The 11,745-nt window shown below is 41.0% G+C and overlaps 1 protein-coding gene and 1 long non-coding RNA gene across 5 annotated transcripts in view; both read right to left on the bottom strand.

Moving 5' to 3' along the window:
- Window positions 1–8,507, bottom strand: part of LOC109290156 — a 14,865-nt gene extending 6,358 nt beyond the window's left edge. The window contains exons 1-2 of the long non-coding RNA XR_002095550.1: window positions 8,497–8,507; window positions 3,861–3,863 (exon numbers count right to left, since the gene is read on the bottom strand). This is a non-coding gene — a long non-coding RNA (uncharacterized LOC109290156). The remainder of the gene's footprint in view (window positions 1–3,860; window positions 3,864–8,496) is intronic.
- FBXW11 (F-box and WD repeat domain containing 11) overlaps window positions 1–11,745 on the bottom strand; it is a 161,582-nt gene that overhangs the window by 133,933 nt on the left and 15,904 nt on the right. For 2 of the 4 annotated variants that reach the window (XM_019506545.1, XM_019506544.1), the window contains exon 1: window positions 5,964–6,063. The exons of 1 other annotated variant lie outside the window; for it this stretch is intronic. The gene's annotated coding sequence lies outside the window, so the exon portion shown is untranslated. Of the gene's footprint in view, window positions 1–5,963; window positions 6,065–11,745 lie in introns of those variants that run through there. One more of the 4 variants, XM_019506542.1, reaches the window with a different exon arrangement.

Here is an 11,745-nt window from a genome sequence, read left to right on the forward strand (position 1 = left end):
CTCTCTCCCAGCCCCAGGCTCTAGAAAAGCAACAGGTGCCAGCACTGCGTTGGCAGTTTTCCTTGGCATGCATTGGGGCCCCGGCCGGGGAAGCAGGAGCTGTTTGTAGCCTCCTGGCTGCAGCTGGCCCTGGCTCTGGGTTGCTACTGAGCCACTGAGCCCCGGCTGCTCCCATCAGGGCTTAATGCATCCCAGCTGCCTGCTGGGAGCAGTCTGGGCTCTCGGCTGGCAGCAGCTACCCAGAGTTGGGGCCAGCTGCAAACAGCTGCTGCCCCCCCCCACCCCCCGCCCCAGCCACAACGCATGCCAAGAAAAATGGCCTCATGTGCCATGCTCAGCACATGTGCCGGGGGTTGCTGACCCCTGCTCTATACCAGCAGTTCTCAACCGGGGCCCTACAGCTACACCACTCTGAGATCCTTTCAAGGGTGTTACAGGATACTGCAATATTGGCACTGTTGGGTGTGCAAAAAAGATTCACAAGACAGAATGAGAAATTTCAAATAGAAACCCAAAATGTTAAAAACATTCTGACCTGTTGTGATTTTTCCAAGTTCTTTGCTGTGGAATTGCTGTTATGTTTGTGTAGTCAAAAAGAAAAATCAACTGAAAACTAAAACTTGACAGTTTCCAATGGAATGCCGTATCCAATTTTCAGTGTCTGGTTAGTCTGAATATTGTGTTTATAACATCTCTGAAACACACTGTTGTGAAACAGAAATTCTGCTTCATTTAGAAAGGGCTACTTTCTCATTTTATTCATGGCCAAGTTGTCATTGTGCAAAAATCTCAATTTACTTTGTAATTTTAGCACATGAGATTAAAACACTTTAAAACTGAGTTTCTCAGAAGTCAAGGTAAACATACAATTATAATCCACAAACTCATCTTAAAGACTTATTTGTGAAAGTTCTTACCATTTTTCATCATCTTTTTGTAAAAAAAAAATGAGAGAGAGAGATTGTGAAACCAATCTTTGATTCTCTTTCATTGAGTAACAGTCTAGTTAAGCTGGATGATGGGCATTCAAAAACAAGTTATCTCAGTGATACCGCCTCCCACAGACCATCTATTTAAATTTTGGGAAGAATCTTGCATGAAACATCAGTAAGTTCAAAGCAAGACATAAATGGAAAGTAATCAGATTACAATAGCTCTCCACATAACCAAACAGTAGTTCTTTGTAGGACAATATAAATTAATGGGAGGGTGACTGATAATGCAGTCCCATTTTGCTCCTTGAAGATCAATACATGAATTTGCTAAAGCAAAATAAATACCACAAAAGGACTTTGGGTTCAGCAGAGACAATATTTAAATGATTTTTCTTAAGCGTAATAACAATCTTACTCCACTGTAATTTGTTTAGCAGGATAAGACTCATAAAATGCAATATCTTGTTTTCATAACGATCCAAGAAAATTCAGAAAAAACACAATCCCATGCACATCACTCTAAGCATGGTCAACTGACATCAAGCAGTGTTTTCTAATACAAAGAACATCTATAATAAATCTAGCATCCCTTTTACACATACCTCCCTTGTCACCCCGTAACTAAAAAAAAAATCCACTGTGTTCCTGTCTAAACTAGCAAAATGGTTGTTACATACAAATGGTACATTTTGAAAGACCAGCAAAAATCCTTTCTTCTTGCTGTCAGAAGTAACACAAGAGGTGCCCCATACTGTACCAGATCTAAGAAAACACATGAAATATGGAAAGGAAAACTAAAGTTGGGATTGCAGTGTGACAAAGTACATGTGTACAGCACAGGAGCTGAGTAAACATTGCTGAAGCCTGTCTAGGAAGTAAGTCATGATACAGATTGCTCAGATGTATTTCAAGCTATAAGGTAAAAGGTACTTAAAATGTGCTAGCCAACCAACATGTGCTGGCATGCTCTATTTGTCCAAGGTAAACAAAGCATATATACTTAAACTTGCCTGCCTTACCATAGGAGGTGCAGAAAAAAGTGACAATTTTTGCCTGATCTGGCCACAGAAAGCAGTTTATAGCTGTGACCAAACAAGTACACAGCTGCAAACAGGTTAAACAAATGCATGAAGTATGAAATACAAATCTTACAAAATGTAGAGTCTTTTGTAACTTGTGTCTGTCCAGCTCCCAGCCTGTCCCTGTTTTTAGAATAGGAGGGGGGAAAGAGAGGAGAGGGAGTTCAGTCTGGGGGGTTTCAAACCCCCCCCCCCCAGGGTGGAGCAGATTACTGCAGCTTTCCCTCCCTCCCCCTCCCCTGAGGTGGGAGGGCTCCAATTCACACACCCCACCCTTCAGCACCAACTAGGGAGCCCCAAGAATGAGCTCCCTCAGCTGCTTTTCCTCCCTCATTCTAAAAACAGCAAGCACTGGCAGACAGCCTGGCCACTTCTATGGGAACCTGACTACAGGCTCCCAGCCACTCCCCTCCCCCCTGGAACCAAGACTGATTCTGTTTGGCTTGGTGTAAAGTTGTAACTAGGAATACTTTGCAAAAATCCTTCCAAGTCACAACTGGGAGCTGCACTTCTGTCTGCGCCCACAGTCCACATCCACAAGCGGTGTGGATGTTTGGCTTTACAGAAACAACTAGCAATGGCATACCTTGTGTCACCACTAGGTCTCCCCAGGGAATGTGCATGCCACATGACCTCTGGTGCACAGCAAATTACCCCGGATGGAATAGGGCTCCCAGGACCCTGCCTTACCTGGGGTCCTGGGAGCCTCCCGGGGCTGCGGCAACAACGATTCTGCCATGCGGAGCCTGGCCCGCAGCCACAGCACGGCTCCAGGCAGCCCAACTCTGCTTTTGAGCAGCACATGCATATACTGCTTTGCTTTTTTTCTCTGCAAATTTTTTTGACCCGTGGAGGGGTCAAAGAAACCCTCTGTGCTGCTCTCTTGTAGCATGGAGAACAGCTAAACATGAAGTATGTGGCACGACAGACACGCATAGACTGTCCAGGCTGTGTTCAGACTGCATAGCCACATTCATCTGGACACAGCCATAAAGTCTCAACTTTACATGTTAAGATATACAGTTTCAATACATGTTCTTAGCACTGTAGTGTTTGGGTTGCAAACAATGAACAATGTTTATATGTCAACTGTAATTCTCTTACATGTAGCTTTAAAAGCTTTTTTATTATTATTATTAAATAAAATTTAAGTTTTAAATGCTGCACAAAATTTAGACTCTAAACATCTCAATACTTATACACACGCTAGTTTTACACACACAAATAGCATGTTGCCTTCAACAGGATCAGTCCCTTTTAGTCTTTCAAAAATAACAATAAAAAAAACATACAAATCATTTAAAAAACCTACAAATTGATTAATTTGTTTTCAATTGGCAATTAGGCATTAAAACCCATTTTTAACAGTGTGCATATAGCAACAAGAAATATTTAGTTTTCCCACTAAAATTCTCTCATCTTTCAAGAAATATCCTTTTTAAGGATAAAAATCACATTGAACACCAAATATTCGACAAGTAGTCTACATTTCCTAATGTAAATCCATCAGGTAAAGTCTTCAGGGTACATGAAACATCCGTTTCAAATCTGTTGAATATAAGAAAAATTGTAACATACGTGCCTTAAATCAAAGGCAAAATAAATGTTTCACTTCTCCATAGTTTAGAGGATGAAGATAGTGAGAAACATATGAAGGACTCCCTTCTGCTAACCAGAAAAGAACCAAGTCAAAATAAAATGATGCTAAAAAGCTAAAGGTACCCTTGAGGAAATAACCCACTTATGTTTTACTCTGGTAAACCCAAACAGAATTTTGAACCTACACACACAAGACTACAGACCAAAGAAAGTGTATGTGAATAAAACTAACATTATGCAATAGCACCTTCTTAAGAATTGACTTTAATAATTCTCTTCAAAAGAGCACAGACAGAGATCATCCAGAAGTATTAAAAGTAGAAAGGTAGCTAATTAAATTAATGCACGTGTCAATATTGAGACTAATATTGAAAATAGAAGGAAGCTAAAAAACTAGCTAGGTCACTCATAGGAGCATACTGTCTTCCGCACACCAAGAAGTTTAGTGTTGCTTCTATTAATATCAAAAGGAGATTGACCTGTGAATCTGCTGCACATTAAAAGAAGAAACTACAGTGTTGGGAATATGTGTAAACCGGGGCGGGCAATTATTTTGGGCAGAGAGCCGCTTACTGAGTTTTGGCAAGCCATTGAGGGCTGCATGACAGGCAGCCAGGGACAGATAAATATTAATTTTCTAAATATTTGAGGGGCCCCGCAGGCCAGATAGAATGGCCTGGCAGACGATATCCGGCCTGCGGGCAACATTTTGCCCACCCCTGGTGTAAATAGTAGGGGTATGTGAAATGGGCCATATTCAATTTGGATTCAAATTCGGCTCAAATCGGGGGAGAGTGATTTGATTTGTTGATTTGGATCACTGTCCTGATTCGATCTGGCCGAATCCAATTCTGAAGATTCGATGCTAATTCAGAGAATCAGCGATTCGGCCAGACACAGCTTTAAATATTTTTTCTACATACCTTGAAGTACCAGCGTGGCTTGCGAATGCTAAGATGCTAGACAGGATGGAGAAACCCACAGGAGCATGGGGGGCCCCCGCGTGCTCGGCAGTGGACCCAGAAGTGGACCGGAAGTACTTCCGGGTTCACCACCAAGCATGCGGGGGACCCCCGCACCGCCCTAGCTTGGCGATTGGACACGGGGAGACCCCAGGTGCCCCCCAAACCCAGGAGGCACCAGTCACCGAGCCCAGGGATGTGGGAGGGTCCCCCACGCACTCCGCAGCAGACCCAGAAGTGGACTGGAAGTGCTTCTGGTCCACTTCTGGGTCCACCACTGAATGAGCTGGGGACCCCCATGAGATGTTCCATCCACCTCAGTATCTCAGCATTCACGAGCTGCCTGGTACCTTGATATATGTAGAAAAAACATTTAAAGCTGCATCTATGTCAGAATCATCAAACCTCTCCAAATCAATTCAGAGAGATTAAAGAGTCTCCTGATTCGATTCGGATTTGAAGACTCGAACATCGAATCAGGCCAAATCTCCACTGAATCAAATCAGTGACCGATGCTCCGCACAGCCCTATTAAAGAGTACATAAAAATACCTTCCAGAGCTATTTTTAAAAAGCCAGTTCTAAACAAGTCAGCCTTTCAACAGCATTTTAAAATTTCCCAGAGACACAAATATTTTTAGTCACCTGACATGTACAATTAAGCAAAAGTAGCCTGTACATACTTAAAATAAGCCTGCCATTACACATGGGAACTTGTTCTTGAATGCCAAACATTAAAATGCTAATGAATCAGTTGTAAAAACTAACAGAATGAACCCTATACAATGTTCAGTTAATGAAGTTTCACTGAGGTTTAAAAATCTCACACTGAGAACTGAATACACTGCATTTAAACAGGTTAAAACACAAATCTGGAAACTGGTGTGGACTAGAATAAAAAGATACTAATTGTCTAACTATGACTTGTAGCGAGTATATAATTCAGTCAGAAATCATATGGAAGACTAGTGTCATGCCACTGACCCTCATCAATAAGATCTCCAAATTGTGATCTCTCTCAGCCACAAATCACAAAGATGTTATAAATGGAATCATGCATTGTCTAGTTCTTCCCCTGCCTCTAGTCCCATCAGCTAGCTACTTAAAGATCATGCATGTGTAGATACTGCTTTCTAGTTCCACAAGAGATAGGAAATTTAGAGATCCTAACTCTCTGAAATATGCACCTCTGAGCAAAATATAACTTGCTAACAAGTTAAACATTTATGTTTTGAACATACCCTTTCTTAATCTAAACTCACATCAATAGTTAACATTTGGTCACCCTATGATATTTCAAATGGTTATGTAGTAAAAGCAAGATATTTAGTTTTCTGAAAAACTCAACTAAGCAGAAGCAATAAGATATAGTACAGGGTGATTTCTTACCTGAAACTTTGTTTCTGGGCTTCAGATCCACCAATCCAGAATGAAAGGGGATTCGAATGGGGTTTCCTTCTCAGACTTGTCTGTTAAAAGAGAGCAGCCAATCATCTTCAGCTTGGTGTATCTACTTCTTTCTTGAACGAAATCCCAATTACGTACTTCTATTGCTGTTAGAAAGACAAGGCAACCTACATGCCACACCATGGTTCCGGCAGCAACTACATTAATGGGGTCACCGGATTGGTGGATCTAAGACAAAGAAACTATATTTACAGACAAGAAATTGCTCTTTTCCATGCCCTGATTCAACCAACCCAGAAGACATTTTTTTGGGTAACTATTTGCTTTACAAAGACTGAGAGCTAAGAGAAGAAGCTAGGACTCCAAGAATGAAGCACATACTAAAATATCAATCATGAATTCACATTAACAAATATGTTCCATTGTTTTCTACATGGTTTTCAAAACAGATGTACTTCAGCCTTCAATATGGTCACTTTCTATTAAAATATGGTTCCTCTATAGCTGTTTCTAAATACATAGTATTAATTAAATTTACTACAATGATTCTTTGACTTTCCTCCCAAGTCTCAAAACTGTTTTCCTATCTGGGAGCAAGAAGAGATAACCTCTAAGGCTCTGTTGCAATCTGAATCATGCCAGCATTCAGTACATTTCCAGTAGAGCTATCTTTCTTAAAATACAGAAATAAAAAAACCGCAAAATAGAATAAGCCACTCTTGACCAAATAATGATTACAAAAATGATTCTTTACACTACCAAAATCAAATGATGAAATCTAGTATCAAGAGAGTTCACAGAGCACTTTCAGGAGTACTTTCAGGTTCTGAAATAGCAAATGTATTAGAGGAAACCATCAAGAACATAACCATTAGATGATGGAAACTGCAAAAAGAGTACCTACTGTATTGTCTGTAATACCGCTCCAGGAAAGTGTATACTCAAGGACAGAGAGCCCTTCATACGTAACCCATCAAGCAATTTTCAAATAATGACATTTTAAGAAACTACTTCCCCTGACACTGGGAAGAAGAAACATCTAACACTTTCTGGGACTTGTAAGTTATGCAAAGTTCATAGAAGAACTGCAACCATATTCTCCATTCCTTCGGCTCTCCTCATCAACCTCTTTGACACCCAAGCCACTGATCTCAGCAGGAGTGTTGCAAATATCAAAACAAAAGCTCTTTGTAGAAAGAGGTAGTTAGCCCTGTTAGTGTCAAGTCAGGCAAGAGAATGCAAAAGCACTTTGAAGAAGGATATTAGAAAAAAATAAATAAATAACTGCCATTCTCATCATCTGTGCATACCACTAACTTCGATTAAATCTGATACTGCCTAAAGCTAAGTAGCAAAAGGATTTTCTGAATCTCTGTGTTAATTCATTTATCATAGCTCTATTAAGTCAGATGCAAAATAACATTTCAAGGAGATAGAGTCTTTGCAAATTAGAAATTAGGTCCGATCTCTGATTTTAAAGAACCAGGACTGCTACCAGTGTAACTAGACAAGCAACAAGATATCTATGTATGACTCATATATTTCTTCTTAGTAACAAAAAGCCCACCAACATTATCAGCATGTACTATTTCGCTAAGCAACAGTCAGAAGGATGTTAAAAGGAAGGAGCAATTCACCATGAAGGCATCACTTGAGTTCTTTGGAAATCTGCTGCAGCACACCTCAATTATCTCATTTTACTCTAGAGATGAAGAAGGGTGATGGAGACCAAGTTCTCCTGGCTAGTTTTAGTTTCCTGGGCAGAAAAATCTTCCTGTTTAACAATTTTAACCAGCTACAAGTTGCAACTGAAAAAAAACTGATAAACTATGAGCCAAAGATAAATTCAGAATACAGGCATACCTCGTTTTATTGCACTTCACTTTATTGCGCTTCGCAGATATTGCGTTTTTTACAAATTGAGGCAAGACCCTCCACCAGCAAAAAGATTACGACTCGCTGAAGGCTCAGATGATGGTTAGCATTTTTTTAGCAATAAAGTATTTTTTAATTAAGGTATGTACATTGTTTTTTAGACATAATGCTATTGCACACTTAACAGACTACAGTATAGTGTAAACATAACTTTTATATGCACTGGGAAACTAAAAAATTTGTGTGACTCGCTTTATTGCAATATTCGCTTTATTGCGGTGGTCTGGAACCAAACCCGCAGTATCTCCGAGGTACGCCTGTACAGATTAGAAGGTAATAAAAAACACTAATAGATCATCTTATTTTAAAAAGGTCAGAAAGTCATGAAAAGTGGAGTAGGTTTAGCCATCATCTCAGACAAGCACATACCCCATAAATACATGTGTCATAAAAACTAATAATATATATTGACCAAAACTTTATAGTCAAGAATTTGAAAACAGTATAATCAGGCCTAAAGGCACTGAAGCATCAATATGGCTCACAGGGTTGACTCATGATACAGAGCCTTTCGTCACTCGTTAAAACCCCCCCCCACTAAACAATAGCTTAAAATTGATGCAAAATTGGGTTTGTCCACGTGCTCTGGGAGTGTGTGCGTATTGGGGGAGGGGCATGCTTTAATTAGAGTGTCTTGTGTATCAGTGTCCCCATGCTTCAAAATGGCAACAAGAGCAGTTTATGTAAAGTGCCCTGTTGCCATTTTGAAGTGCGGGGACGCTGATACATGAGACACTGGAGGCTGCTGCAGTGTGGTAATTACCAAACTCCAGCACACTTGATTAATCAAGTCTGCTCATATATAGGCACCCTTTGTTCCAAAAGGTTGTTGAAGGCTGTATTGACCCTCTAATCCAGCAATTCTCAAACTTTTCAGACTCGAGGCACCCCTCCATAACTTCTATGAATTGAGTAGAACCAATTTCAAAAACTAATTTGCATATTACTGGACTTCCCACCTTGCAGAAAGGCTGGGCAGCGTATGGGTGGGTGGGGAAATCATTCAGGCAATGGCAAGCCTGAGCTTATCTGCTGATCTCCCCACACTTCAGGCACCCTACAAAGGATCTGGCATACCCCAGGGTGCTCCAGCACTGCTCTAACATTTAAGTGAGTTCAGCCTGTCAAGGTTGAAGCACACTAATACAGGTTTGTGGAGAAGGTTGGATTACTGCTGCTAGTACAATGCTTACATGTAAACAGGTATCCTGAATTTCTCCTACTGCTAATCCAGCTTTTATTGGAAGAAAATTTACTTCCTAAACATACGAACACTGCTTTCTTGAACTAAATTTCTGTAAATATGACAGGCCTTTACTTAAGTGACCACATAAAGGCATTGGTTGCTTGTGACAAACACAGGAGGACAGCTCATAGAAAGCAGTATATGTAACAGGGTAAGCTGTAAAATATAGCAAGACAGCTGAATCAGTGCATTCATCCCAGTAAAGTCAAGAATGAGTCTATAAATGTGGGGAGAGGAGGAAGAAGGATTTGTGCTATGCCTTAAGCTTGCAAAATATGTACCATAATATCTCTTTCAAGAAACCACCCTAGGTGGTAACATGGGTGCATTTGACTAAATTTATGTGCAGCCAATAAAACGAAATGAACACGTATCATTATGGCTATACCCACCATCACAGCCTTCTCCCCATCAGTCTGAGCAGTTTCTACAAGTAGCAAGCCACTCCCAATACTGCTATGCCCAAACTTCAGGCTCAGAAAAGATAATAAAATGTAGATAGCTGCACTAGACCCAAGAAAAGATGGTAAACTAAATAGTGTTATTAACCAACAGTAGTTTCAAATCTCAGCATTCTTTTTTTTTCCTATTTCCTGAGTAGGCTTTCAGTTAGGCTAGAGCAATGGTCCCATATAGGTATCCTCTCTTAATGTTCCATATACATTATTTCCTCTTTTTTGCATCTTTGCCATACCATCCACTTCATTTTGAACTCATATGCCATTTTATTTTACACACTATTACACAATGCTTAAAAACAGTCAAGAATGTAGACGAGATCCAAGATGCACTGAATATGCCAGCGTAATAATGAACTGTGTATTCTATGACACTACATCAGTAAGCATTTACGAACTGAAGGACACCTGCCAGATTCATACAACAACTGAAGTAGTGTTTAGCAGGAAAGGGATGTAAGGAAAAAGGTACTGAATCTGATCTTCAAAGAATGTCCTCAGGTCTTAACCTTGACAGCCTAAACTGAGCCAGTAAACTGGGGAGATGACCCAACAAACCTCAAGTGGCACATTTGCAACATTTGTTTAACAATCCTGTTCAAGAGGTACAATTGACACTAAAATATGCAAAAGGATGTATGTGAAGTTCAGTTCAGTTTTTGAAAATCAGCTGAGCCACTTCGGACAACACAAATGCTAGCTGTCCACTGAGTTAAAAGACAATGTAGCAGTGATCATCTTTCCCACTAAATGCATTATCATTAGACCAGTGTTTCTCAACTTGTGGGTCATGATCCAAAAGTGGGTCACAAGAATATATGAAAGGGTCACGAATGACTTTAAAAATGGATCAACAAACTTATAAAATGGATTCTTCTTTAAAGGAGAAAAGTGTGGGAAACTGTGGCTTTTCCCTTGCAGGCTGGCAGAGTTACAGCCTTCAAGGGGCTGCTTGGGCCCCCCCATGCCTCACACCTACCCTCCTACCCCACACACTCAGGGGCTGGGGCCCAGGGGTGGAGGCAGAGGGTCATGGGGGAGAGGCAGTGGGTCATGACTGGCCATAATGTTTACAAACGGGTCCTGGTACAAAAAAGGGTGAGAACCACTGCTCTAGACCAGGGCTGTCCAACTTACAAGCAGCCACAGGCTACATGTTGCACAGCTTATGCAAAACTCACCAAGCTCCCATGGGCAGTGCCACCCCATCATCAGGGGCAGAGGCAGGAAGCAGAAATCAGAGGAAGAAGAGGAAGGCTGGAGACCCCAGCATCAGTAAACAGCCAGGGAGGAGCCTGAGAGCTGCAAGTTAACTCCCCCGCCATAGGCTTCAAGTTGAACAACCCTGTCTTGGACCTTACAGCATCCATCTGAAAGGACTCTGGCTCAAACAAAACACATTTAGAAAATTCAAACAGACAGTCAGGCAAATGTTCTGGGTATCTGGAATATAGTAAAGGTTTGAATGCATCATTACCTTTGGTCTCGTGTGTGACTACAACCTAAATGAACAAGCCAATACCTAAAGGATTCAGTCTTCCTTTCTGCTTACTCTACACCTTGATTCGCCCCACACCCCATCTGAATTCTAGTGCTTATCCCACCCTTCTCACTCTTGCAAATTCTCTCGCGTTGTCCTCTAACATCTCTCCCAAATATCTTGCTCACCTCCCTGAAGTTTATCACAATCCTTCATCACTCAACTTTTCCAATCTAAATGGTTCATCTTATTCATGCTCTTTCCAATGTCTTCTTTTCCCCTTTCTAGCCAAAAATCACAGCAATCTTGCTTTTTATACTGAGCCCTGTCCTTTCCAGCCTCTGCAGCTGCACTCTTCGTACCTCCTGCCTCAAAACTTTCTAATCTTGCAACTTCCAAACGTTGTCTCCAGTACTCCCTCCATCTATGAAGTGCCCTCAATCCATCTCTTTTCCATATGTGGAACTGTCTAGTATTCCTCAGGTTGACCCAACAGTTGGTTCTTTCATCTTTTCATCCCACCCTTCTCTGATATTTCAATCTTCATATTACTGACCTCTCCAAGTCTGCTGAGGTAATGACTGTAGGTTATGAGAAGTAATTGGCAAAACTAGTACATTCTTACCCAGCTGACTGCATGCTCAC

Source organism: Gavialis gangeticus, unplaced genomic scaffold, assembly GCF_001723915.1.
Source record: "Gavialis gangeticus isolate Ggan-Ray unplaced genomic scaffold, GavGan_comp1, whole genome shotgun sequence".
Classification (NCBI taxonomy): Eukaryota; Metazoa; Chordata; order Crocodylia; family Gavialidae; genus Gavialis; species Gavialis gangeticus.